This window comes from Coenobita brevimanus, chromosome 80 (genome assembly GCF_032717465.1).
Source record: "Coenobita brevimanus isolate Jiangsu-jjx chromosome 80, ASM3271746v2, whole genome shotgun sequence".
NCBI lineage: Eukaryota > Metazoa > Arthropoda > Malacostraca > Decapoda > Coenobitidae > Coenobita > Coenobita brevimanus.
Window position 1 is genome coordinate 1,915,155 of NC_137033.1, and position 25,398 is coordinate 1,940,552.

The following is a 25,398-nucleotide window of genomic DNA, read 5'->3' on the forward strand; positions in this document are numbered from 1 at the left end:
GTAGAAGGACAAGATTCGTGAGTCTCTCTCTCTCTCTCTCTCTCTCTCTGCTGAATTATAGAACTGTTATTATAGATGTCTTGACAGTACTTTGATATTTTGGCACAAAAAGTTTAGGTAGAATATATAGTGAAATAGACATAATCCATCCAGATTACATTGTGAGATTTAAAAATCATATCGTAAAAAGTAAAACTTAGCAGCACTTGTCTGTTTCATGAGGAATAGATAGATAAATAGATAGATTGATAGACAGACAGGTAGATAAACGTATTTATGCATGCATGCTTATATGTTTAATTTATGGTGGTCCCACACACACACACTCACACACACAAAAAAAAAACAATGGGCCAAACTCCTTGTTTGTGGCTCAGTGGTGTATTGTGGTATGAAGTAGGCGGGGTTATTGTGATGTCTGGTGTGGTGTGGTGTGGTATGTAAAGTTAGGCAGTAGTTGTAGTGCCCTCTGATTGGCGCTCGGAGATCCAACAAACTGAGCATATATTATGCCACAACAACATTAGTATATTTTGTGTCAAGAGTTCTGCATTGAGTATTCAGATGAGTTGCAAGGTGCTTGATTAATACACTACACACATAAAACCAGTACCATCAATCCTGATCTACTTCCCAGTTGAAACAGACGCCTCTTAAACCCACTGTGAGCCCAACCCAGCACTTTGTCACCCCAGACACACGATATTGGCCTCGGGAGGGATGCTGTCCACTCTCAATGGAAAGTTAAACAGCTTGGCGGTAACGTGGACAAACGACTTACCTACAAGTTACGCGAGGCTGCCTGTTGGGTCGGTGGGCATCTGCATAATAAATGGTTGGTTTCGATTCATTATCATTCCATCTCTGCTTGCTGTCCACAACATATCTCCATAAAAAATGGAGAAGAGAGGGGGCATTCTGTCGACTGAAGGCGTTAATTGCGTGCATGTGTGTGTGTGTGTGTGTGTGTGTGTGTGTGTGTGTGTGAGGTGACTGCAGACAAATATGTAGACTTTGTTAATGATGTAAAATTAATGCATTAGTATAATAGGACAGATAAAGAACAGAGTATCAGAAGTCCTCTGCAACTTTTTTTTTTTTCTCACTCTCTCTCTCTTCAGGATGTGTTTTGGACATTCATGGATTTAGAGAAAGCGTATGATAGAATTGCTAGAGAGGCTTTGTGGACTGTTTTAAGATTGTATGGACTTGATGGTAGGTTATTAAAAGGGGTGAAAAGTTTTTATGTAAATAGTAGAGCGTGTGTAAGAGTGGGGAATGCTGTGAGTGATTGGTTTCCCGTGAGAGTGGGGCTGCGACAGGGATGTGTAATGTCGCCTTGGTTGTTTAATATTTACATGGATGGTGTTGTAAGGGAGGTGAATGCAAGAGTGCTAGGTGGAGGTCTGAGTCTGGTGAATGTTGATGGTGGAGAGTGGAATCTGAAGCAGCTGCTGTTTGCAGGTGATACTGCACTGGTGACTGATTCAGAGGAGAGATTGAGACAGTTGGTAGGGGAGTTTGGAAGGGTGTGTGAAAGGAGGAAATTGAAAGTAAATGAGAATAAGAGTAAAGTGATGAAGTGTACGAGGTTGGTAGATGGTAGGGGGATGAATATAGTTTTGAATGGTGAGTTGCTTGAGGAGGTTGTGTTTTAAGTATTTAGGGTCAGATGTTGCTGTAGATGGAAGAATAGATGCAGAAGTGAAGTTTAGAATAAATGAAGAAGGAAAGGTGCTGGAAGGAATGAAAAAAGTGTTTAGATGTCGTTAGCTTAGAATGGATGTAAAGAGAAGGCTGTATGAGGGTGTTGTGGTACCGACTGCGTTATATGGGGCTGAAACATAGAATATGTGTGTAGCAGTGAGGAAAATTTTGAATGTAATGGAGATGAGGTGTCTGAGAAGTATGCGTGAAGTGACGCGTATGTATCGAGTGAGGAATGATGAAGTGCGAAGAGAACTGGAGTTGTTCGGGAGATAGCTGATAGAGTTGAGCAGAGGGTGTTGCGATGGTTTGGGCATATGAAGAGAATGGATAATGAGCGATTGGTGAAAAAGATAACTAGATCTGATGTGAGAGGTGTAAGGCTGAGAGGAAGACCACGAATAGGATGGATGGACAGTGTGAAGAGAGCGTTGGATGCGAGAGGGATGTCTGTTGAGCAAGGAAGAGTGGCTGTGTGTGATAGAAATAAATGGAGAGAAATTGTGAATGAATAAATGATGACGCAGCCCTGAGGGGATATTCTCCCGCATTTGTCTGATCAGCTGATCAGGTCAGGTGTGGGTAAGGGGATGGGTCTATTATGATGTGGTAGGGGTAAACCAGCTCTGCTGTCGGGCCCTGCTGAGGATGTCACTGATTGCATTGCCCAGTTGACCCTCATGTGATGTGGTGTGGTGAGGATCTGTCACTTCTTCCCTTTGGGGCTAAGATGCATTCGAGTGAATGTGTTTGAGTGGATGAGTAAATTGGGAGTGTGTCGTCCTGCCTCGGCTTCCTCCCTTTCCTTGCGGAAAGCAGCCTAGGTATATAGATAGATCTATTCAGGTAACGATGCATTTACCGAAGCCTCTTCAAGCCTCAGAACGATGGATTACCTCAAAAGGAAAAGATGGAAGGAAGGTTATAACACTGAAGTAGCTAGCATCAGTCTGATTGTTTCGAAGGTAAAGGGCTGTCTTCAGTCTTAACCAGTAATTAAGGGTATTTGTCACTTCCATTAGTACCAGGTTTTCTATCAGATGTAATCATAACCTTAAGAAGCATATTCCACGTTGGCGTGGAGGTGTTAGTGAGTGCCGTTTTTCTGTTTTGCACAGCTGTGATAATTTTGTAACTCCTATGTGTGGATTAGGAGTAGACTGAGGGTATTTGTGTACAGGTGTGTAAGACCTTCAGGTGTGTTTCTTTGGATGTGTTGATGTTTGCAGTTAAATTAACTAGTGTATGTTGACTTACTTGTGCAGCATATGTGTTGTAGTTCCATTGCAGGTGAGGCGTTACGGTGCTGCCGCGTTTTGTGGTAAGGTTTGGTGAGTGATTTAGAATGGGTATTGATACTATTGATCCACCCTTTTCTTTATGGTCAAGCTACGGGGACAGACAGTGTTGTGATGCGGTGTAGTGTGGGGCGGTATAAGATGGTATGTTGAGGTGGTGTGGTGTGTGTAGTATTGTGTGCTGTAGTGTGGTGTGGTGTGATAATAGTAAGTCTAGTGTGGTGTTGTGTGGTGTGGTGTGGTGTGGTGTAGTGAGTCTAGTGAGGTGTGGTGTGGTGTGGTGTGATGTGCGTTGCGGTGTGGTGTGGTGTTGTGTTGTGTGGTGTGTTGCGGTGCAATGCAATGTGGTGTTGTATGGTGTGGTGTGGTGTGGTGTGGCTGGGTTAGTGGTACTGAGCCACGCCTGTCTGTTTATGGTCAAGCTGGGGCAGCAGAGAGGGACGGCACAGTGGTGTTGTCTGATGTGGTGTGGTGTAGTGTGAAGGAGTGTGTAATGGTGTGGTGTGGTGTGGTGTGTGATGCAGTGTGGAATGGTGTGGTGTGGCTGGGTTAGTGGTACTGAGCCACGCCTGTCTGTTGTTACATAGCCTATGATTTCATCATCCTTTGTGTAATTTTAACGCACAGTTGCTGCATGTTTGATCACGAGCGTGTTCTGCCTCAGTCCCCCCCTTCTACCGTTATAGTAGAGTAAGTCGTTCTCTCTGTTATTCAGAGCGGGATTTTCAGCTTTTTGTCCCCATGGCTTCATTTGCGCGTCCTTCTTACAAGTTGTATCAAGCTCTGCCGGCCCCTATATAATGAGCTCAGTCTCTGCATCATTGCCACTTAGATCTACTCCTCATTTTGTTCACATCTCTGTCCTCCCCTGTACAGTTATTATTGTGAGTGCTCAAGAAATCTCCAAACATCTAGCAGCTGTGTGTAATTTAAGTATAACTGTTGTTGCATTTTTTCTTGTACTGTGTAGCATAAGGTTAATTCTTAGGCCTAGTGAGGTTTTTGTAATTTATGTAAAGGTTCTTTATGTCAGTCATCATTAATAATAGTTTGTATCTGTAATAATTTATCTTGCATTAACTGAGCATCACCTGGTGTATTTTCATTTTATCAGGGCTGACTTAGATAAATTTACTCTTGCTAATTTCGTGTTGATAGAGGCTATTGCAGTTAACCATATATTTAACCTGTTTATTTGCCATTACATTATCCTTATGAGTCCTGAATGTTTTGTTGTTAGTTTGAGCATTAAACTTTAACTTGTAATTTTACCTAACTCTTTTGTTTTGAACCTGGAACTTTACGGGACAGTAGTGATTTTTAGTATTCTCACTTAAAGTGTACATTATCTTTCTCTGTTCCGTAACATAAATTTGGCGACCTCATATCAGGATATTCAGGATATTGTCATAAGGATATTGTTTGATATTTTGTGACTGTGATTTATTCATGATTGTCTACTATTACTACGCTTGATGAAGCCAAAGATTTTTTGTCAAATGTGCAAACAGTGTGTGATGTAGAAAACAGAACAAAGAATGAACTTAAGCTTGTTGCTCAACAATTGGGAATTGCTGTTCGCTCTCATCATTCTAAAGATCAGATTGTTGCCATGATTAATGAAAGCTTGTTTAATGTAACTCCTCGAAATGAGCAAACGCAGATTGAATTAGCTAAGTTACAGCTAGCCCTGCAGGAGTCTCGTGCTAAGGAGGCTGAATTTCAGGCCCGTTCTAAAGAGGCTGAGGCACAAGTTGAAATTGCTAGGATTCAGGCAGACCATGAGTATCGCATGAAACAAGGTGGAACTGGATCATCTAGCTCTGATGATTTTGATGTGGCTAAAAATGTTAAACTTGTCCCTCCTATTAATGAATCTGATTTAACAAAGTATTTTCAGTTGTTTGAGAGGGTAGCTACAGGTTTTAATTGGCCCAAACAGAATTGGCCAGTACTCCTTCAAACTGTTCTCACCGGTAAAGCTCAAGTAACTTATGCATCTTTGCCTCAGGATCAATCTGATAATTATGATGTAGTTAAGAGCTTGATTCTTAAGGCCTATGAGCTTGTTCCTGAAGCCTATAGAGTAAAATTTAGGACAACTTACAAGCAAGATAAGCAATCCCATGTTGAGTATGCAAAAATCAAAGAAGATCTGTTAGAGCAGTGGTTAAATTCTAAGAATGTGGATTCTGATTTTGGTAAATTTAAGCAGATGATTTTTCTGGAGGACTTCAAGAGGTGTATTTATAAAGATGTAAGCCTATATCTTGATGAGAAAAGAATAGATAATTTGTCTGATGCTGCAGTTTTAGCTGATGAGTATGTTCTCACTCACAAGAGATATTCTAGAGAAAAAGGGAAAGCTGAGAGTAAGTACGTTGCCTCTACTCAGAGTACAGGTAACAGGAAAGAGAATAAGGATGATGTTTCTCAGGAAGTAAATACCAGCTTCACCTCTAGATTTCAGAAAAGTAAATGTACTTATTGTAGTAAGCTTGGTCATACTACGGAGAGATGTTTCAGGAGACAGCGTGATGTGAACAAAAAGGAGTCTTTAAATATTCAGTCAATTGGTCTAGTGTCCACTCTTGAGAGTTCCCAGAATTCTTTAACTGAGTTAACTGAACCTGCTTTGAGGGGTAACTTAAATTCTCATGATGGAGCTCCTCTTTTGAGCAGTAACGTGGGTGACACTCTCAAGAGTTGATGTGCTAACTTCCTGTCTGATGGTTTTGTCAGTCCTCTGGACAGTAATGGCAGGAAATCAGTTAAAATATATCGTGATACAGGTGCTTGCCAATCCCTTATGCTGACCAGTGTTCTAGGCTCTAATGTTAATTCCTCTGATGAAACTGTAATCTTACAAGGTGTAGGGAATAATTACTTCTCAGTCCCTCTGTGCAGAGTGAATTTAGAGTCTGGTTTTGTTAATGGTTCCGTTATGGTTGGGTTGGTTGAGACACTCCCAATGTCAGGTGTAACTTTCTTACTTGGAAATGATATTGGTGGAAGTCAATTGTGTCCAGCTCCTCAGTTGTCTAGTGAGCCAGTGGCTGCGACCCAGGATTGTGATGTCCCTGATGTGTTCCCTGCATGTGCTGTCACTAGGGCTAAGTCTAAAGTTACTGGTGATTTAGAGGATAATGATGATGATGATGTTATCCTAGCTGACACTTTTCTTGCTAATTTGGACCACTCACCAGATGAGGCAGTACCCCGTAGTGTTGATAATTTGTCTCGTCAAGAGTTGGTTGAGTTGCAGGTTGCTGACCCTGAGTTGAAAGGTCTAGCTAACTCTGCTTACAGTGAAGAAGAGTCAGCCGGTGCTTCTACTTGTTATTATGTAAAGTCAGGAGTACTTATGAGGAAGTGGAGACCCCCAACAGCATCAGCCGACTGTGAATGGGAGGTTGTACATCAAGTTGTCATCCCTCGTGTTTGTAGGCAGGATATCATTAGAGTGGCTCATGATTCCAGTTTGGCAGGACACCTTGGAGTGAGGAAGACTGTGGCACGCATTTTGAAACACTTCTACTGGCCAGGTATCTTCAGGGATGTTTCCTGGTATTGTAAGTCTTGTCACACCTGTCAAGTTGTGGGGAAGTGTAATCATACCGAAAAGGTTGCACCTCTAGTTCCCATTCCTCCTTTTGAGGCGCCTTTCACCCGTGTGTTGGTGGATATTGTGGGCCCTCTTCCTAAGACTTCTTCAGGATTTTCTTATGTGTTGACCCTGATTGATATGGCTACTCGTTATCCTGAAGCCATTCCACTTAGAAATATCTCAGCAAAGAACGTGGTTAAGGAAATGCTAGGGTTCTTCAAAAAAGTTTGGTCTGCCCAAGGAGGTACAGTCAGACCGGGGAAGTAATTTCATGTCGAATGTTTTCAAGCAGTCTCTGAAAGAGTTGGGCATCACCCAGATCACGTCTTCAGCTTACCATCCCCAGATCCAAGGAGCGTTGGAGAGATATCATCAAACACTCAAATCGATGCTCAAGAAATACTGTTTGGAACATCAGAAAGACTGGGATAAAGGTCTTCCATTCGTTGTGTTTGCCGCAAGAGAATCTCCAAATGAATCACTGGGCTTCTCACCTTTTGAACTACTGTTTGGCCATGAAGTAAGAGGACCCCTTAAGTTACTCAAGGAATGCTGCTGTCGGAGGAAGATGACGTCAACCTGCTGGAGTATGTGATGAAGTTCAAAGAACGGCTGTCCACTGCTTTACAGCTGGCGAGAGAGAATTTAGGAGCTGCTCAGGAGAAGATGAAGACTTGGTATGATAAGAAGTCCAGGTTACGCCACTTTCAGCCAGGAGATCAGGTTTTGATTCTGCTACCAGTTCATGGGCAACCTCTTCAAGCCAAGTTTAGTGGTCCTTATTTCGTGGAGAAGAAACTCAGTGATGTCAACTATGTCATCGCCACACCAGATCGTAGAAAGAGCAAGCAACTATGTCACATCAACATGCTAAAGTTATATCACAGGCGGGACGAAAATAATCCAGTCTGCACTGTAGCTGTTCCACCCGAGTCTGCAAGTGAAGCTCTCCCATGCAGTATGAGCCTGAGTGATAGTTTGGGGAAGAATCCTGATATCATGAATGATCTCCAGACTAAGCTTTCTCATCTACCTCCCAAGGAAAGGCAGGAGTTTTCGGCATTACTGCAGGAGTACCCGCAAGTGTTCCGTGCCACTCCAGGAAGAACTACTGTGTTGATGCATGATGTCGAGGTTGGAGACGCAAAGCCAATTAAATTGCCTCCTTACCGTGTGAACCCAGTGAAAGTTCCTCTCATCCAGAAGGAGCTTGGCTACCTGTTGGACCACAAGATGATTGAGCCCTGTCAGAGCGAGTGGAGTTCTCCTGTCACTCTGGTCCTTAAGCCAGGTGGGTCACAGCGGCTTTGCATTGACTACAGACGTGTTAATCAGATAACCAAAACAGACACTTACCCTCTCCCTCGTGTGGAAGATTGCATAGACAAGATCGGAAAGGCTCGGTACATAAGTAAGTTTGATTTGTTAAAGGGATACTGGCAAGTACCTATGACTGAGTGTGCTAGGGAGATCTCATGTTTTGTACCATTAGGAAAGACTTTTGCATGTTCTGTAATGCCATATACAGATTGTTTAAGAGTAATAAGAAATTTCCTTTGTAAATTTCTTTTTTCTTTGTGGGGAGGTGTTACATAGCCTATGATTTCATCATCCTTTGTGTAATTTTAACGCACAGTTGCTGCATGTTTGATCACGAGCGTGTTCTGCCTCAGTCCCCCCCTTCTACCGTTATAGTAGAGTAAGTCGTTCTCTCTGTTATTCAGAGCGGGATTTTCAGCTTTTTGTCCCCATGGCTTCATTTGCGCGTCCTTCTTACAAGTTGTATCAAGCTCTGCCGGCCCCTATATAATGAGCTCAGTCTCTGCATCATTGCCACTTAGATCTACTCCTCATTTTGTTCACATCTCTGTCCTCCCCTGTACAGTTATTATTGTGAGTGCTCAAGAAATCTCCAAACATCTAGCAGCTGTGTGTAATTTGAGTATAATTGTTGTTGCATTTTTCTTGTACTGTGTAGCATAAGGTTAATTCTTAGGCCTAGTGAGGTTTTTGTAATTTATGTAAAGGTTCTTTATGTCAGTCATCATTAATAATAGTTTGTATCTGTAATAATTTATCTTGCATTAACTGAGCATCACCTGGTGTATTTTCATTTTATCAGGGCTGACTTAGATAAATTTACTCTTGCTAATTTCGTGTTGATAGAGGCTATTGCAGTTAACCATATATTTAACCTGTTTATTTGCCATTACATTATCCTTATGAGTCCTGAATGTTTTGTTGTTAGTTTGAGCATTAAACTTTAACTTGTAATTTTACCTAACTCTTTTGTTTTGAACCTGGAACTTTACGGGACAGTAGTGATTTTTAGTATTCTCACTTAAAGTGTACATTATCTTTCTCTGTTCCGTAACACTGTTTATGGTCAAGCTGGGGCAGCAGAGAGGGACGGCACAGTGGTGTTGTCTGATGTGGTGTGGTGTAGTGTGAAGGAGTGTGTTATGGTGTGGTGTGGTGTGGTGTGTGATGCAGTGTGGAATGGTGTGGTGTGCCTGGGTTAGTGGTACTGAGCCACGCCTGTCTGTTTATGGTCAAGCTGGGGCAGCAGAGAGGGACGGCACAGTGGCTCTTGCTTTAACCTTATCCAGTCCAAAATACCCAGGCTGGCTCTGACATGAGAGATAGTATAACCGCTGCTGTCTGTCAAGGTCCACACATTATCTTCCATCACGGTGATTCATTGAATAATCTGTATATGGCATGAAAGATGATTTAGCTCTCCGCATTACGACTCTTTGTTTTTGTGGCCTAATTGGTAATGACTCAGCGGGGGTGAAAAGAGGGAAGGGATAGTGTGTTGTTAGGAGGTACTGAGTGAATGACGATGGGGAGCACATGATTACCTGGTGGTGTGAGGGGCTGGGGATCTCATCTACGTATTATATGGTATATTTCTGTGCGTAAATTATAACATTACTCGAGCAAGAAATATTGTACCAATAAACGGATATATTCATATTGTATTAAATTCCCTGGAGTAGCCTGAGTGAATAAATATTGGTTTAAATGTGATTTACCAGCAAAGGACCTTAGTACACACGAATGGGAAAGTAATGAGTGTGTGTGTGTGTGTGTGTGTGTGTGTGTGTGTGTGTGTGTGTGTGTGTGTGTGTGTGTGTGTGTGTGTGTGTGTGTGTGTGTGTGCGTGCGCGCACTAAGAACCGCACCGTATAATACGTTTAGTATCCTCGGAGGTAATGAGACAAGACTACTACTATCATATTTCTCGAATATCACTCTGCCGACCCCACCGCCTTCTACTTTTCTTGCAAGCATCCTCGTTGCTCAGACCACAGAGGAAATGGTACCTGGGCCTGTCTACTCACGTGAACTTCGTAAACAGACATAGGACGATGTTAATATTATGTATAATTTTGAAAATGTGAAATTCACACTGCGTTTGAATTTGGGGGTTTCATTTGTGTCTTCTTGTATGAGTTTCATTTATGTACCACAGTCGCCACCCACTCAGTCTTCGTTTACTGCATGAGGATATTAGTGGGTTCTCCGTCAGGTCAGTTAGTAATTACCGGTACTGCTAGATTATGTACACAAAAGAGTTGGATGAATCTCCTGTCATTGTTTCATAAGCCACCAGACACGCGAAATTTTCTCAGTAATTTTGACAATAGCAAAGTCGTCTAACTTTAATGCCGCGATAATCCTCTCATAGTCAGTCTCTCCTTACCCTCTCTCTGTCTTGAGGTTCCATCGACAACTACAGCAGGAGGTGACATTTAATACTCCCAGTCTGACGGGGGACAGTTTGCACTTGATGTTGTAGTTCACAATTACATCCGTCAAGTCCCTCCGTACTGGCACCGATATCAGAGCCGTCAATCTGTCCATAGATTTACAGTCTCACCCTCCGGGATACCATCTTGACGAGGCTTGTAACATCGTACATGGTTGTTGGTAAAGTGTGAGGAGCGCAACGCAGCGTGAGATGGTGGGTTTAGTGTCGCAGTACATCCTTTGTGGACGCCGGTAAAACGCGAGGAGCACAGTGCAGAGTACTGTAATATGGGAGGTTTATCTCATCCTTTAAGGTCACTGGTAAAGAGTGAGGAGCACAACGCAGTGGGGGAGAAAGGAGGTCCCCCTGCAGCACCAAACCTATTAGGCTTATGAGTATTGCAGTGTGGGTGGTGGGCCCTGCACAGGTTACCCTCACAGTCCTTCCTCATGCACGATTAACGGGAATAATGGGATATTCCTAGAGGCTAGATGAACTGATGGGAATTTTGTTAGGGGATACGATAGAGTCCGAAAAAGTTCCTACGTCCAACAAAAAGACACTGACATGCATGTAGAGAGGTGACCTGACCTGAGTGTTCCTGTTACCCTACTATTGTTCAAGATGAGGCACAATCCCTGTCAAAATCTCGATGTGGTTCTCTTGTTTATGTCCAGCTTGACAGATCTTTATTATCACGCGTCGCTGGGTACTGCATGGAATTGAAGTGTGTGTGTGTGTGTGTGTGTGTGTGTGTGTGTGTGTGTGTGTGTGTGTGTGTGTGTGTGTGTATGTGTGTGTGTAAGGGTAGGAGTAGCAGGGGTGTCAAGCTTCTGAAAATGGTAGATATAAACAATAATGATAATGAAGTGTATGAAATTAGAATTTTATAGAAATGGAAGGCCACCCGGGCAACTTTTCAACGAGATTATTTTAAGGATACTGTCCACTAGGCTTGTGCGCTGAAAGTGGTGTCTGGAGGCTGTTCCTCTTGCCTTAAATCATTCTTTTCCCTTTCATTGATCTTGTTTCTTCTGTGTCCTGTCAGTGAAGCGTCATTTTCTTACTTTATTTCACCCCCTTTATTTTTTTTATTCCTTCTTCACTTTCATCATTCATACATTCAAATCTGTTTTTTATTATTATTATTACTCTTCATTTTTACTTTTAGTACTTCCTTCATGTTTTATTAAGACCATTTAGATAATGAGCAGCCATATTATAAAAAAGCAACTATGGTTGTCAAATAAAAATGTGTATGGCTGTTAATGGATTGCGTTTGGTTGTCTGAAGGGAGTTGGGCAAATTGTAAAGGAAATATGCCTGTTTATTTAGGGTCTGTTGTTGTTTAAAAAGGGTTTGTGGCTGTTAGTAAAGGACGTTTGGATCAGAGGTGATGATGATGAGGTATAATGATGCGAAAATAAATGAGTGATGATGATGATAGCGGCGGCGGCGGTGTGAGTGAGTGAGTGAGTGATAAAAAGGATAATGATGATCTCAGAGTAATAAGGTTTTGATGAGAGGACTGAAAGGGTGACAGACAGCCAAGCCTCACCTGTCCCTCCTCACCTTTCCAGGCTGGCTAGGTTGCTGTCACCCTAACCATCCGCACCCCACCTTCTAACCAGGCATCTCCAGGCAATGACTCATCTTGTCCTCGCCGCCATCCTAAACCATCCCTTATGCCTCTTACCTTACCCATACTCCCTTCTCTTATCCCACCCTCACCCTAAACCATCCCTCACCCTAAACCATCCCTCACCCCTCTCACCTTATCCATATTCCCTGCCCTACTCGCACCCTCACCCTAACCCATCCGTCACCCTTCTCACCCCACCCATATTCCATACCCTAACTCAACCCCAACCCCTCCCACACCCCTTATACCCCACCAGTACTCGCTACCCTAATCCAACCCATCCCTCACCCCTCTCACCCTACCCATATATCCAATCCTAACCCCGCTCTAACCCATCTCATCCCACACATATTCCTCACCCTGACCCGACCTCCAACCCCAAATCGACCCCAACCCCAACCCAGACCCATCCCTCACCCGTTACACCCCATCCATAATCCCTACCCCAACCTCACCCTCACCCTTCCCACTGGTGTCCTTTCACTGCTCTCATTTTTCCCCTGTGCATCTTCTCTTTCCTTCCTTCCTCTCCCCTTCATCACTCACACTCCTGTCTTTACCTTTTCCTCCTTTTTCTCTCTTTCTTCCTTGCTCTAACAATCCTTATCCCTTCTCACCCCGTCACTCACCGCCAGTCATCTGTCAAGCCTCACACTTCAGGTAGAGGATAATCGGCCCTGAGTGCTCTGTAGAAGCACTGAGTACGACAGATTAAACCTGACAGGAGTCTTCTCGCATGGATTCTGTTTTCCGTGTGATGGAATTCCCACACAGAAATAAGTAAATATAATAAATAATTAATTAATTAATGACCACCAGTTGGCAAGGCGCCCAGCTATACAGGAAAAAAATTTCAATTCAGAGTTTACTGTAATAAAAAAATGGAGTTAATCCTAGAATGGAATAGGATCGCGCGGTCAAAACACGATATGTCATCTTAAGGGTTGTACTGTAGTGTCCTTTGTTGGCAGGAGATATTTTACTTACTACCTGGTTCACTTATCTTCAATTCATGAGGCAGTTAGCAAATGAAGAAGTTCCATATTCCAGCAGCAGTGAGCACTACAGTAGACACCACGACCACATGTATATCCTTACTTATGAACGCGAATGCATTTTTTTTTTCTCTCAAATTCTGACCAACGTATAGCGTACAGGTAAGACTGTATCCCTGACCATGTGAAGGGGAGGCGAGGGAGGGAGCGTCCGTGGGGAAAAGCCAACCATTATTCGCCATCCCATTGGTGGATGAAATCTGTACCAGGCCTATGTTGGTGTTGCTTTTGTTGATGGCCAAGGCAGACAGTCTACCAAATATGGTGTAGTCTCGACCTATGTCCTGTGTGCAAATCTGCCATCAAGAGCTAAGTGACGTCTGTGTACCGTGTTGCTTGTGCGTGATTGTGAGGACGACCCCATCACAGCCGCACCTTGTAGCCGAAGCAACGCAGTCAGAAATTTAAAAATGATGATGATTGTGGTATCACCACCAACACCAGTAGCTCGGATAGCCGTCAGCACCACCAGACGCGTAAATAATCATAAATATTAGTTACACACACACACACACACACACACACACACACACACACACACACACACACACACACACACACACACACACACACACACACACACACACACACACACACACACACACACACACACACACACAAATAACTCCCAGATTTCATTTCATAATGATTGCTTTGACCTTCTTCCTTTATTAGTACTCAACAGCACAAAATGCAGTCCCCACAACGCCACTCAGCCCTCACTGTGATAGCGTCCTACCCACCGCCACTTATTTCACACACCTGTTTCATGCAGTGTATCCATTTTCACGGTGCCTCTACTCACAGCAACGCCATCACAATATAAAGGACAAACTGCTACTTATGTGTGAGCAGATTAACATTTTAAAAACTCACCTGTATTCATGATTTCTGAGTTCTTCAACCTGAACATCAGCGAAATTTCGGCGCAAACTATCAACGTACGGTATTCCAAACCTTAAACTGAAGAATGTTTTTATCTTTAAACCTGACATACCCTGAATTCAGTACCCTGCTGTGAACATTTGTCAAACCCCCAGCTATAAATATCTTTGTATTCGTGTCAGCAAACATGTGGAACCTATATACTGAACCCACAGCTGTAAATACCAATGTACCTGTGTCAGTAAACATGTAGAAACCCTCCATAACCGTGCCTGGCTGACAAATACACAACAACAACAGCTACCACACAATGGTCAGGCAAATGAACTACCTGGCCCCCCATCATGAAGGCAGCTTCCATTCTGTTTGCTATGCTGGGCACGGGGTGGGTGTAAGCAAGGTTAAGCTGTGTTGGTGGTGCTTCCGGGATCCACTCCCTCTCTCACAGAACTTGACACGGTGTGCAGCTTCTCTTCACTGTCGGCGTTTTATCATCCTCTTTATTCTTGATTATATTTTTTCTTTGCTCACTGTTGTCTGATCTTTTCTTTATCTACTGCACAAAGATGCACACACAAGTAGTGTTACCAAATATGCGACTTGCACATTTTTTAATTAGTTCCCAGACCTTAAATAATACTAATCACACGAAAATATGTTAATTGGAAAACAATTTACGGAGTGATTTTTTTTTTCATTCTTACCAAGCTGTTGTTCTGGATATGATTTAGCAATGGTACTGGGAATTGGGAATGGACTGGTAGATGCAGAATCCACTTCCCTTCTACATCCTTTAGTTCTCACCTCTGATGCAAGCAGAAAAAGCGAGGACCACCATAAACCACAGAATAAACTGCCATGCTTGTTTTTTGGAAGAACTGAACTGATATGAGCACCTTCAGATAACCATGGCTACAATTGCCTTTTGTTTTGTGACCTTTCTTGTTATCGTCTTGAGGGAAAGAAAAATCTTTGCGTTTTGTTGAATAAAACAATTTATGAGAAAAACGTCTTTCCCTCCATCTCAGTCGACCATATACCATTATGTCCCTTTGTTATGTTAACTCTCACTGACCTCGCAGGACTGGAGTGACGCACCATGCCACCATGTTTACATGTGTGTGTGTGTGTGTGTGTGTGTGTGTGTGTGTGTGTGTGTGTGTGTGAACAATTAAATCAAAGAGTTTTTACGATTTTAACCAAAATTTGTGGAAGGATTGGGATCAGCATTGACTTGTTTATGAGAAAAGAAAGTGATGGAAAGTCAAGGTCGCAGTGCAAAGTCAAATTCTGACCCTCCAAAACGAACTTACAGTTTTTATCCAGTTTAGACCAGACTCATGAGAAGAGTTGAGAGTAATGCAAGAACAAAGATACTGTATTTGAGAAGAGTCAGTAAAAAACCAGGGTTACATGGCAAGATCAGATTCCAACCCGTGTGTCTGTGTTAGCAAAATAACTAAACAGATTTTATGTGACGTGAACCAAACTTGATGGACTGGTTGAGGATTACCCAAACGGTGATCTCTTCAGTTTTAGGAATAATACATTAAATGTCGAGGTCATATGTCAAGGTCACCTTTAATAGTTTTATATGTGATTTAGACAAAATTTTGCAGAAGGCTTCAGGGTAAAGAATAAAGGGATTCGATTTTGAGAACAACCAGAAGTCAAAGTCATAGGGAAAGGTCTAAGGTCAAGACTACATGGCATGGGCAACATAAATAATTTCTGTTCGATTTGAACCAAACCAGGCGAAAGTGTGAAGGGTCTAGCTAGGATGGAGAACCGTGAGAGCAATTGGTCCAGGGTCTTCACGAGGCAGAGTCATATGTCCGTCCCTTAAACCAACTGGTGGACGCGGGTGTTGCACTCTCTGAATGCGTCTTCTTGTATTTTCATTTTATCCCTCTGGTATTCATCATGCATTTGTTCTTATTTGGCTATGTTCTTTCCAAATTTTTATGTGTATGTGAAGTTTTTTGTGTTCCAATAAGGAAGTACTAATACTGTATGGTACAAGTGAGGTGTGTTGTGTTTGAATAGAATGTCACCTTCCCTCACGTGTCGAGCTGAAATAGTCTGTCTTTTTCAATTAATATTCTTTTATACTGTTTCATGAGCATACAGTGGATTATAGTCAGGATAATGATGATGTGACTGAGTGTATCACATTATACTTCCTTTCTCTTCACCACACTGTTGTACCACTCTCTCATGTCACTATTACACTACTGCAATTACTGCTTTTCTGAACTTAGCTAGCATCTCTTTCCAGGTACAAAGGACAAGAACACACAACACACATCCAGTTCCACACCCTCACCACTTTTCTGTCAAACTCACTGATACAAGTATTAACCGTTGCTCTCAGTCCTTCCTCTAAGCACCTGATCACGTCTGGAAATGTAACTCCCTTCCACAGTTTGTATTTCTCTCTACCCATGAACTCCATTTCTTTAATGCAGTGTTGTCAGGCATTTCTAGGTAAATCAATGTTGACTTGGCGTCCGTTTCTTCTGCTCTGTATCCTTCCTTCTCATATGTCTTCATTTCCCTCCCCTTGTAACTTCTTCTTTTTCTATTTTTTTTTCTTTTAATCTCCAACGCCAGATGATCGGAGTATTACAAGACGAACAGACTGGAAGACAGGTGAGCAGGTAGGCAGGTAGTGAGGTGCATCATTAAGACCCGCGTCCTCCAGCTATACCTGTCAGCACCAAGATGGATTTCACGCTCATTAATGTTATCACTTAGCTTTTATAATCCCCAGGTGCTCACGCCAACACCACCAACACAGTTTTCTAGACCCAAATTTGATTGCTGTTTGGAGAGGTGCGAAGGCTAGTGGAGATTTTGACCGTAATCATTTTTTATTCGTAGATCCATCGTTATTGACTGCTAGAAGGGTAAAGAGATTGGAAGTTGGAGAATGTACAATAGTGCCCCTTGTTACCTTGTTTTCTTTTCCAATATTATTTCTATTAATTATTGTGGTTTGGAGGGGAGATACGTATATTTACACGAACACAGGAAGAACTAAGACTCAAAAATTAAGCCTGCTTTGTCAGTGTCAGTATAACCATCAGTTTTCATTCAGGCATTAGAGAACACTTGGAACTGCAAATCTCGAGAAATGAGATCATGTTGGACCCCTCTTATGGATATTCACACACTCCCTGATCACTAATATTTTCTACACCTTATCTGTTCATCACGATGACGCTTTTTAAATTGTTACCTTGTTACAGCCAGACTGTTCTCTTCGGCGTACGAGAGACCTATTTTAATGAAGGGGTAAAAAACAGTCTACTTAAACCCCTTGTTGTCACTTACGTCTTTTTATGTGTTGTAATCATGCTTCCTCCAGACGAGTTTATTGATCTTCAGGAAGACCCCTTGTACTGAAAGGGTTAAAAATTAATTGATCATTAAATTGCCAGTGAAACATGCAGTGGAAATCCCTCAAATGTACTGTATATTATCTCCCCCTCCCTCCACCTCCCAGTTTATTTTCCTTATTGTCACATTAGATTCGCAACTTGAAATAGCTTGGTGTGTGATGCATAGTACGTTAAACAGGCGACAGGATTTCTAATCTTAGGCTGGTCATGTTGACTGATGGATGAACAGTTGGAGAAGCCATAGGAGTGTGTTGCATTGAGTGTTCGTCCCAACGCCTTTGTTTAGATGTGTAAAATGTAAGTGATAACTGAGTGAGTGATACACCAAACCCCTGGGGAGAAAAGAATAGGGATACTTTCAATAAGCCTTTTCATCCTCGTGTTTAGGGGTCTCAGTCGCTTCTCTTGCCATTGTTATTAATTTAAGCTTTGATGTGTGACAGTGAGAGATCATCAGCAGTTAAAGGTTGCATAGTGATTCTCTCTCTCTCTCTCTCTCTCCCACCATTTTCTCTTATTTATTTTCAAGTCTTTTACTCTTCTTTCTCAGTCCACCATCCCCTAACAACGTCCTCATCCACCCCCTCCACCTACACTATCCATATCAAGCTCTGTTTATTACCTCCACTTTTTTCTCCACCCCCTCCCCCATCCCACCTCCTCTCACCTATCCTTATCTCCACCCTCGCCCACCCCCTTCCACCTCCCACCCACCCACCAGTGACTCACCCAGAAAAGCAAGGTTAGGCCATTGTTATTTAAATTAGCCTTCCATAGTTTGGTATTTATACTTCCGTCTCGGTCTGTCAGTTTATCTAAATATCATCAGTCTCTGTTTGCCTGTCACATAGATTTTCTCATGCAGTTGCCATTCAGTTGTTTTATTTTCATTCCCATCAATCCCTTTGTGTCATTTGTCTCCATCTCCGATTGTCTTTCTGTCTGTCCAAGGCCAATAAGACCTTGTGTCTGTCCATCTCTCCGTTACCAAACGCCCAGTCCCCGACTTCATCGCGGGGCGGAGACAAAGCACTGTATTATGAGAACAAACTCTAGCTTGTGTTGATAAATCTGCCTTTACAGTAATATCTGTAATTGTATTTAATGCTTTCTTGATCCTATACTCTTATTTTACTTGAATATTGTGGAGCGTAACTGCGTTTTTTTTTTAAATAGTTAATATGTTTGTTAGTAGTACCAACTTCAAAAATAGAATTGACGATCTTATTTCCCAAGTCTGTATTCAGAACATAACATGAATAACAGAAAAAAATAGAAATACCATGCCACCAGTTGATCTTATTTTTGACGAACGCCGTATAAGTTATTACTCAGCCGAGTTAAGTTAGAAGGTTAAATGCTCCTATAATCTGATGTATATATAGTAAGCCCCCAAAATTTGAGCAAGGGACGTGGCCCTGATTAAAGCCAAAATCTCATTTAGTTTTTGGAAGATTCTGTACGTCAAAGAGCGCATATTAAAACATGCCCCAAAGAAATGCTGTCAAAATGAATACACAGTGGCGCAGAAAATAGGGTACACGTGTTGTTCAATTTAAGGCATATTATATATTTGTTTGTTTTTAGTGAAAATTCAAGGAAAGCAATAATCTATTCCCCCATCAGAGATGAATGACATGCACTGTGCTGGGAAGCTAGCTTGTTGAAAGTGACAGACAGACAGACAGACAGGCAGTGCTGTGATATGAGGCTTTGGTACGTAGGGCCACACGTTATAGCAGCAACATGTGTGTTTTTTGTTGTATATGGTGATGGAGGGTGCGGCAGGGGTAAGAGACAGAAAGGCAGATAGAGTAACAGAAATATGCATTAAGAATTTAATCATACACAGAGCTAGGCAGAAAATGTGCAAACAGACAGTAAAACGAGGGCACAGAGGTAAACACACATAACGGGACAGGCAGAAAAACATAGATGCACGCAGTTAGACACATGAATAAAAATGTGTTATGGATATGCTGACACGCTGCTGCACCCAAAACGTAAAGTGTAAAGTGGCCTGTTAGTCCTGTTGTCCTGTGTTGTTGGCCACACCGGTGCCAGTCTGGGGTGGCCTGTTGGTACTGCATTAAATGACAGTTTGAGTGGCGTTGCTGCGGCATGTTTAAGTCACAGCCTGACATTATCTCCGCAAAGGATGGCAAGGGGAGATTATTGTGGTGTAATGTGTGATGGTCGCCTCGTGATGGTATCGTGGCAGGTTTACGGTCAGTCCAGAACTATACACTACCTGTATGCTCGTTTTACTTTAACTTGATCTGTTTTTAACTCTGCCATCTCTCCAACGTGAAAGCTGAGTTGTAACAAGGGATTAATAATAGAATATGGTGCTCGTCACGAATATGTAGAGCTGTAACTGTTTCTTTTTCTGCCATTGTGCTATTTGAAACAAGCTACAAAAGGACGAAATACTGGGCCAAGTTAAGGTGAAAGAACTATACCACCGCAACGACACTTCTGGGCCTCTGTTAGTATCACCATTATAATTCAGCATTCCTTATTTTCACCAGTATCACCAACACACATCAGGCTCACAGCATTGTCATTATCACGGCTGCGACCAACATTTAATTCAGTATTTTGTATATCTCGCTACCTATACAGTTTACACCTCCCTACCACAACCACAGCCAGTGTCAGTCCACTACCAGGATCAGATTTACTATACTACAGTCTACCGCAATCACTATATTCCTGACAATATCACTGCCACTACTATCACCTCTCACACTTTCATGTGAATATCTGTTGAGGTGATTACTACACACACACACACACACACACACACACACACACACACACACACACACACACACACACACACACACACACACACACACACACACACACACACACACACACACACCGTTTCGCTCAGTTGTATTGTGGTGCCGTTATGTGTTGCGTCTGTGTGTGTGTGTGTGTGTGTGTGTGTGTGTGTGTGTGTGTGTGTGTGTGTGTGTTGAAGTTGAAGAAAACTGGTCTGACATCAACTAGCCGTCACCTCAGTCACATAAACAAGCCACAACACAGGGCAGTGACAGCGAGTACCGTGTAATTGGCTTGGTATACATGGGGCTGGAGGGAAGGAATGGGATATAACGAGAGACAATGTTAAGACGAGACCCAGATAAACACATTGAAACTTGGTCGTGTAAACCTTACCAAGATCTGTATATTAACTGATAAAGAAATACGTGAACTTTATATTGTACCTAGACAAATGAACTTAATGTCCCTCTGGTGATTTTGGGTCTTACTTGCAAGTGTCTGCAAAGCAAGAACAAATGTACAGTAGTAAGAAATATCAAGAAGTTACATTTTCTGGTAAATGAAATAGATCTAGCACAAAACATTCTTCCTCAGACTACTGATCGATGAGGAGTCGAATTATATTTAAACTGAGTAAATCACCAGACGTTTGCCAAAAATTAATAAAGAAATAAACAAAGTGAGCTAAAGGTCGACACCACTCTTGAAAGAATTAGAATATCATTGGACTACCAGTATATCTGAGAAGGGTTTGTATTTATTTATTTATTTTTTTCTGGTTACTTGTTGGAAATTTTGTAAAATCTTGGTGGACTGTAACAGACTCAGAGACTGAAAGTGACAGAACACATGAGGGTTTCGACCTCATGGCCTTATTCTGCCTTGCTACCGTGTACCCTTATTGGCTGTGGTTAAGTCTTTTCCAGTGAGTTCCACAAGCCTCCTTTGTAATGTAGTATTTATGGCAGATCAGGATGAAGATATTACTGTTTTTGGCTTCTTAGTCTGTTTTCTACAAGTGTGAATGTGCTATTCCCTTACGTATTATCTTGATGCTGATAGGCGGGTGTGGTGGGTCAACTGATAAATCCCTTCATAACGACAATGTCTTTGCTTTAGCATGTCATTGCTGTCCCAGACATTTTTGTTAATTTTAGTTCAGATCCACATAGAAATTATCTCCCTTAACACCTGTAGTGCGATAAAATTTTTATCTCATTCTTGCTACCTTAAAATACACATTTTTCGTAGTGACAGGGATAAGGAAAGGCCAGGGCAGTGAAAGTGAGTGGTGTAGGAGAGATGAGGAGGTGCGGAGGGAATGACAGAGTGGCAGCAGTTGGGTGGGACAGACTGGGTTCCGTTTGTTTACTGGCCATCAGGTTTTTGTCAGTCCCAGCACGTTCAAGGCGGCTCCCTGCTGTACCGAGGCCCTTCTGGTGGCTGGGGGAAAGATGGATAGCAGAGAATGGGGAGGGGGTGAAAGGAGTAGGAAAGATAGTGTGAGGGCAGGAGTAGGAATAATTTAATGAGAGAAGTGAATAAACAGTTGGATGAAGGAAGCTAGTAAGCGCAAATTTTGGAACTTGTGTTATGTTGCTACCTTCCTTTCTTTGAGGGAAGCAGTCTAGGTATATGGATAGATAGACAGTGTTATGTTGACGAGACGTGGTTCGCTGTATGGCATTAGTTTATCCGTCTAAATAATCTTGGCCTTAGGAAGCACATAAAAGTGTAAGAGAAGGAGAGTCTTTCGAAGGAACTGTGTGTGTGTGTGTGTGTGTGTGTGTGTGTTGGATGGGGGTGGGTGGGTTGTGGGTTGGGGGATGGCATGCACACTGTAAACACATTGTACTGCTAATGATGGGTTTCTTTTTATTTGAGATGGGCGAGGTAGGTGCTCATACCTACATGATTAAAGGTTTTGTATTTTATAGTCATAATTCCTTACATATAGGCACGACATATGTTTTTATCTTTGTGCTGCTTGTATTTTTGTACTGTACTTTAATTTGTAAGAAGAAATACAGACGACTATATCTGATGTAGCATATGCTAAACTGAAGGATGGATGCCTGATATGAAGTAAATGGTTAGACGAGAGGTAAAGCAAGTTACGACGAAATACAAAATCACGCAAATATACTTTTTTATTGTATTACGTAGTGACAGAAGTTGCCTCGTACGGACCAACACGCATACGGTAGGCCTACTGCATTTATCCTTTGTTATGTTATTCCTTGATACCAGTTCAACTTTAACAAGGAGAGTATAGTACAGGAGACTAACAAAAGACTGCAGGAAGAAGACATGGATCACCATCTGTTCTGAAGATTTTAAATTTCATATGGAAGAACAGGGCTGATGTATACTATTCTGTTAATAATCTGCATCAGTTAAATGACGATAGAGTATGATAATTAAGCGGTGTGTGCCAACAGTACGTATACTCTGTAACTACGTCCTGATCCCTCTAAGTATGTCCAAAGTTTTGCCTCACCTCACCCTGTATATGCCAGTAGACGGATGAGGGTGGAATAAAGGACTGCATTTATGCTTGAAATAAGATATGATCGAGAAAGGGAGGGTTGGCATGGAGGTAAGAAATGGATACAGTTAAAGATTCATCCGCAATACCAACACGCTCAGAACTTCTAACTCATATTCACCATTTCCCTGTCACAAACCCTCCTGAACCTCACCGCAATAACTCAGCAGGAATCTCATCTCCACAGACAGAGGATCATCGCCTGCCACCACCCCAACCACATAACTTACCACTGCCACAACCAACACTGCCTCAACACCGTAGCCTGCCACTACCATAACCGTAACATCGTAACCTGCAACCTCCACTGACCCTTAACTTACCACTGCCACCACGACTATAACATCGTGATGAGACACCACCACAGACACAACCGTTGCCACACCACTGGACTCTCACATACCGCTGCCAGCACCATTACCATCATAATTGTCACTAATCCTGCCATCATCCTCACAGATTTCACTCTTCCTTCCGTTTCACATTTTTTCGTCTTATTTCATTCTAAATTTTCTTTTTTTCTCGTGTTTTTCTTTCTATCTGACCTCCTCTAAATTTTCTCTGTCAGATTTACTGCTGCGTAACTGAATCTACAACACTGAGACAGAAGAAATCGTATTTGTTCCTTCCTTCCTGTATATATGAAATTCCTTTTATGTCTTTTCCACCACACCTGCTATTTTTCTTCCTTTTTCCTGCCGACTAACATGCAGGAAGGAGTAGTGGGAGAGGGAGAGCGAAGAGTTCTTTAGCTGTTCTTTTCTGTCCTTACATGTGCTGCAATTTAGGTGTGTAATGCAGTTAAAAAACGCAGAAAAAATAACAGGTATATCGTACTATTGATTGTTATTATTTTACGTTTCTGTGTTTCTACTCATTAATGATCTTGCATTTTTTTCTCGTAGCTGTTATTTCCCTCATGGCCTCGCTACGTCATCCTAATGATGCATCGTTTTTCCTCCATTCATGTATCGCATCCCTCCTTTTTCTTCCTCCCTGTTTTTCCTTCCATCCATCATCATTTCAGCTTCGTAATCACATGTTCCCGCTCTGAACCCCTCCTCATTTCCGTCTCTCCCTTTCTTTTTCCTTCCCCTCCTCTTCTCTCTCTTTCCTTCCCTTCATCTCTCCCTTCATCCTCCCTTCTCCTTTTCCTTTCCCTTCCTACTCCTTTTTCCTCAATCACCGAAAAACAACATATAAATACTTGCTCAAGGTCCTCACGAAAAGGCGATCATATCTGTGTGCATTAAAGCCGCCTCTGTGTGCGAGCCCCGGATAAAGCAGTGACTAATTATTTGTTTGGCCATGAGGGGTCCGGCCTTTTGTTTTCTTTTTTGATCAATATATACAGGGAAGGGGGTAGGTTAGTCACAGGTGGTGCAAGGTTGTAAGTGATATGGGGGCTTGTGGTGGTGATGGGAACGAGGAAGATGAAAGTGTATAGAAGAGGATACACAATTTAAGTAATATGTTCACACACACACACACACACACACACACACACACACACACACACACACACACACACACACACACACACACACACACACACACACAGAGGCCGTATTGAGTTACTTAATTTTTTTTACCATGTGTCATTCTCTCTTGCGTTTTCCTGCTGGCTTCAGGTGGATGGGCCGCTCGAGGGTCACATGGAGGAAAGGAAGGGGAAATTATTTGCTTTTCATGCAGCACTGTTCTTATTAATGTATCTAAATTCACACCTTTATCCACAGTGACAGGAGCTGCATCGTATGGCTCAACACGCGTACCGTACTGCAATTATCCTTTCCTATGTAACTCCTCCTTTGCCATCATATCCTCCCCTCTTTTTCTCTCTTCACGCGTAGGTGCCGTGAGGTAGGGTTCAAAGATCAAGGAAAAGAAAAAGAAAGCAGCGCGAGAATCAGTTACCTGTATGTCCAGTGAAATCTGCCACGCTTTCATTCACTCACCATTCAGTCCCCCTAAATCCTATCTCCATCTCATAAGTATATCCTCTACTCGTAGCTCAGTTATCACCCGTCGAACAGAATAAATATGATGACTGTTAAATTTCAAAAGGGATGCTAAACCCTTGTCATGCACTTTTCCTTGCAATATACATCCAGCCAGATAGACCCGCTGTCAGTACCTTAGCATTATCAGCCCCCATACCACTATTTCTTACGCACTGATTTTCCATTATCTATCCACCTTCTTCTTGGTCTACCACACTTCCCTCACCATTTGATTCACTCACATATACCCTTTTTACGAGCTTCTTTATACCCATGCCCTCCGTTTCCCCATACCATCTAAGGATCTGTTGTTCACTGGCTTCTTACTCCATTCTTTCATGAATCACATTATTTCATATCCCATCCCGTTCCTACACTCCACATACGTTTCTGTGTAAACCCATCTCCACAGCTTTTGGTACTGACTCTTCGTTTTCATGCCACACCAATCACACAACCATATTTTAGTGTGGGTACTGAAACTCCTTCATGCAGTGCTCTTGCTGCTGCCGCCACACTCAGACTTCTGTTTTATATCAAGGCCTTCATAGCACCAGCCTCTTTCTTTCTCCCTGTCATTCAACTTTCCGCTTCCTTGCACATATATTTCTCTTCTCTACTAAGTCACACAATACACCTTTTTAATTGTTACGGGGCTGTAGGATAGGTCACTGATACCAATTCTGCTTAAAACAGGAG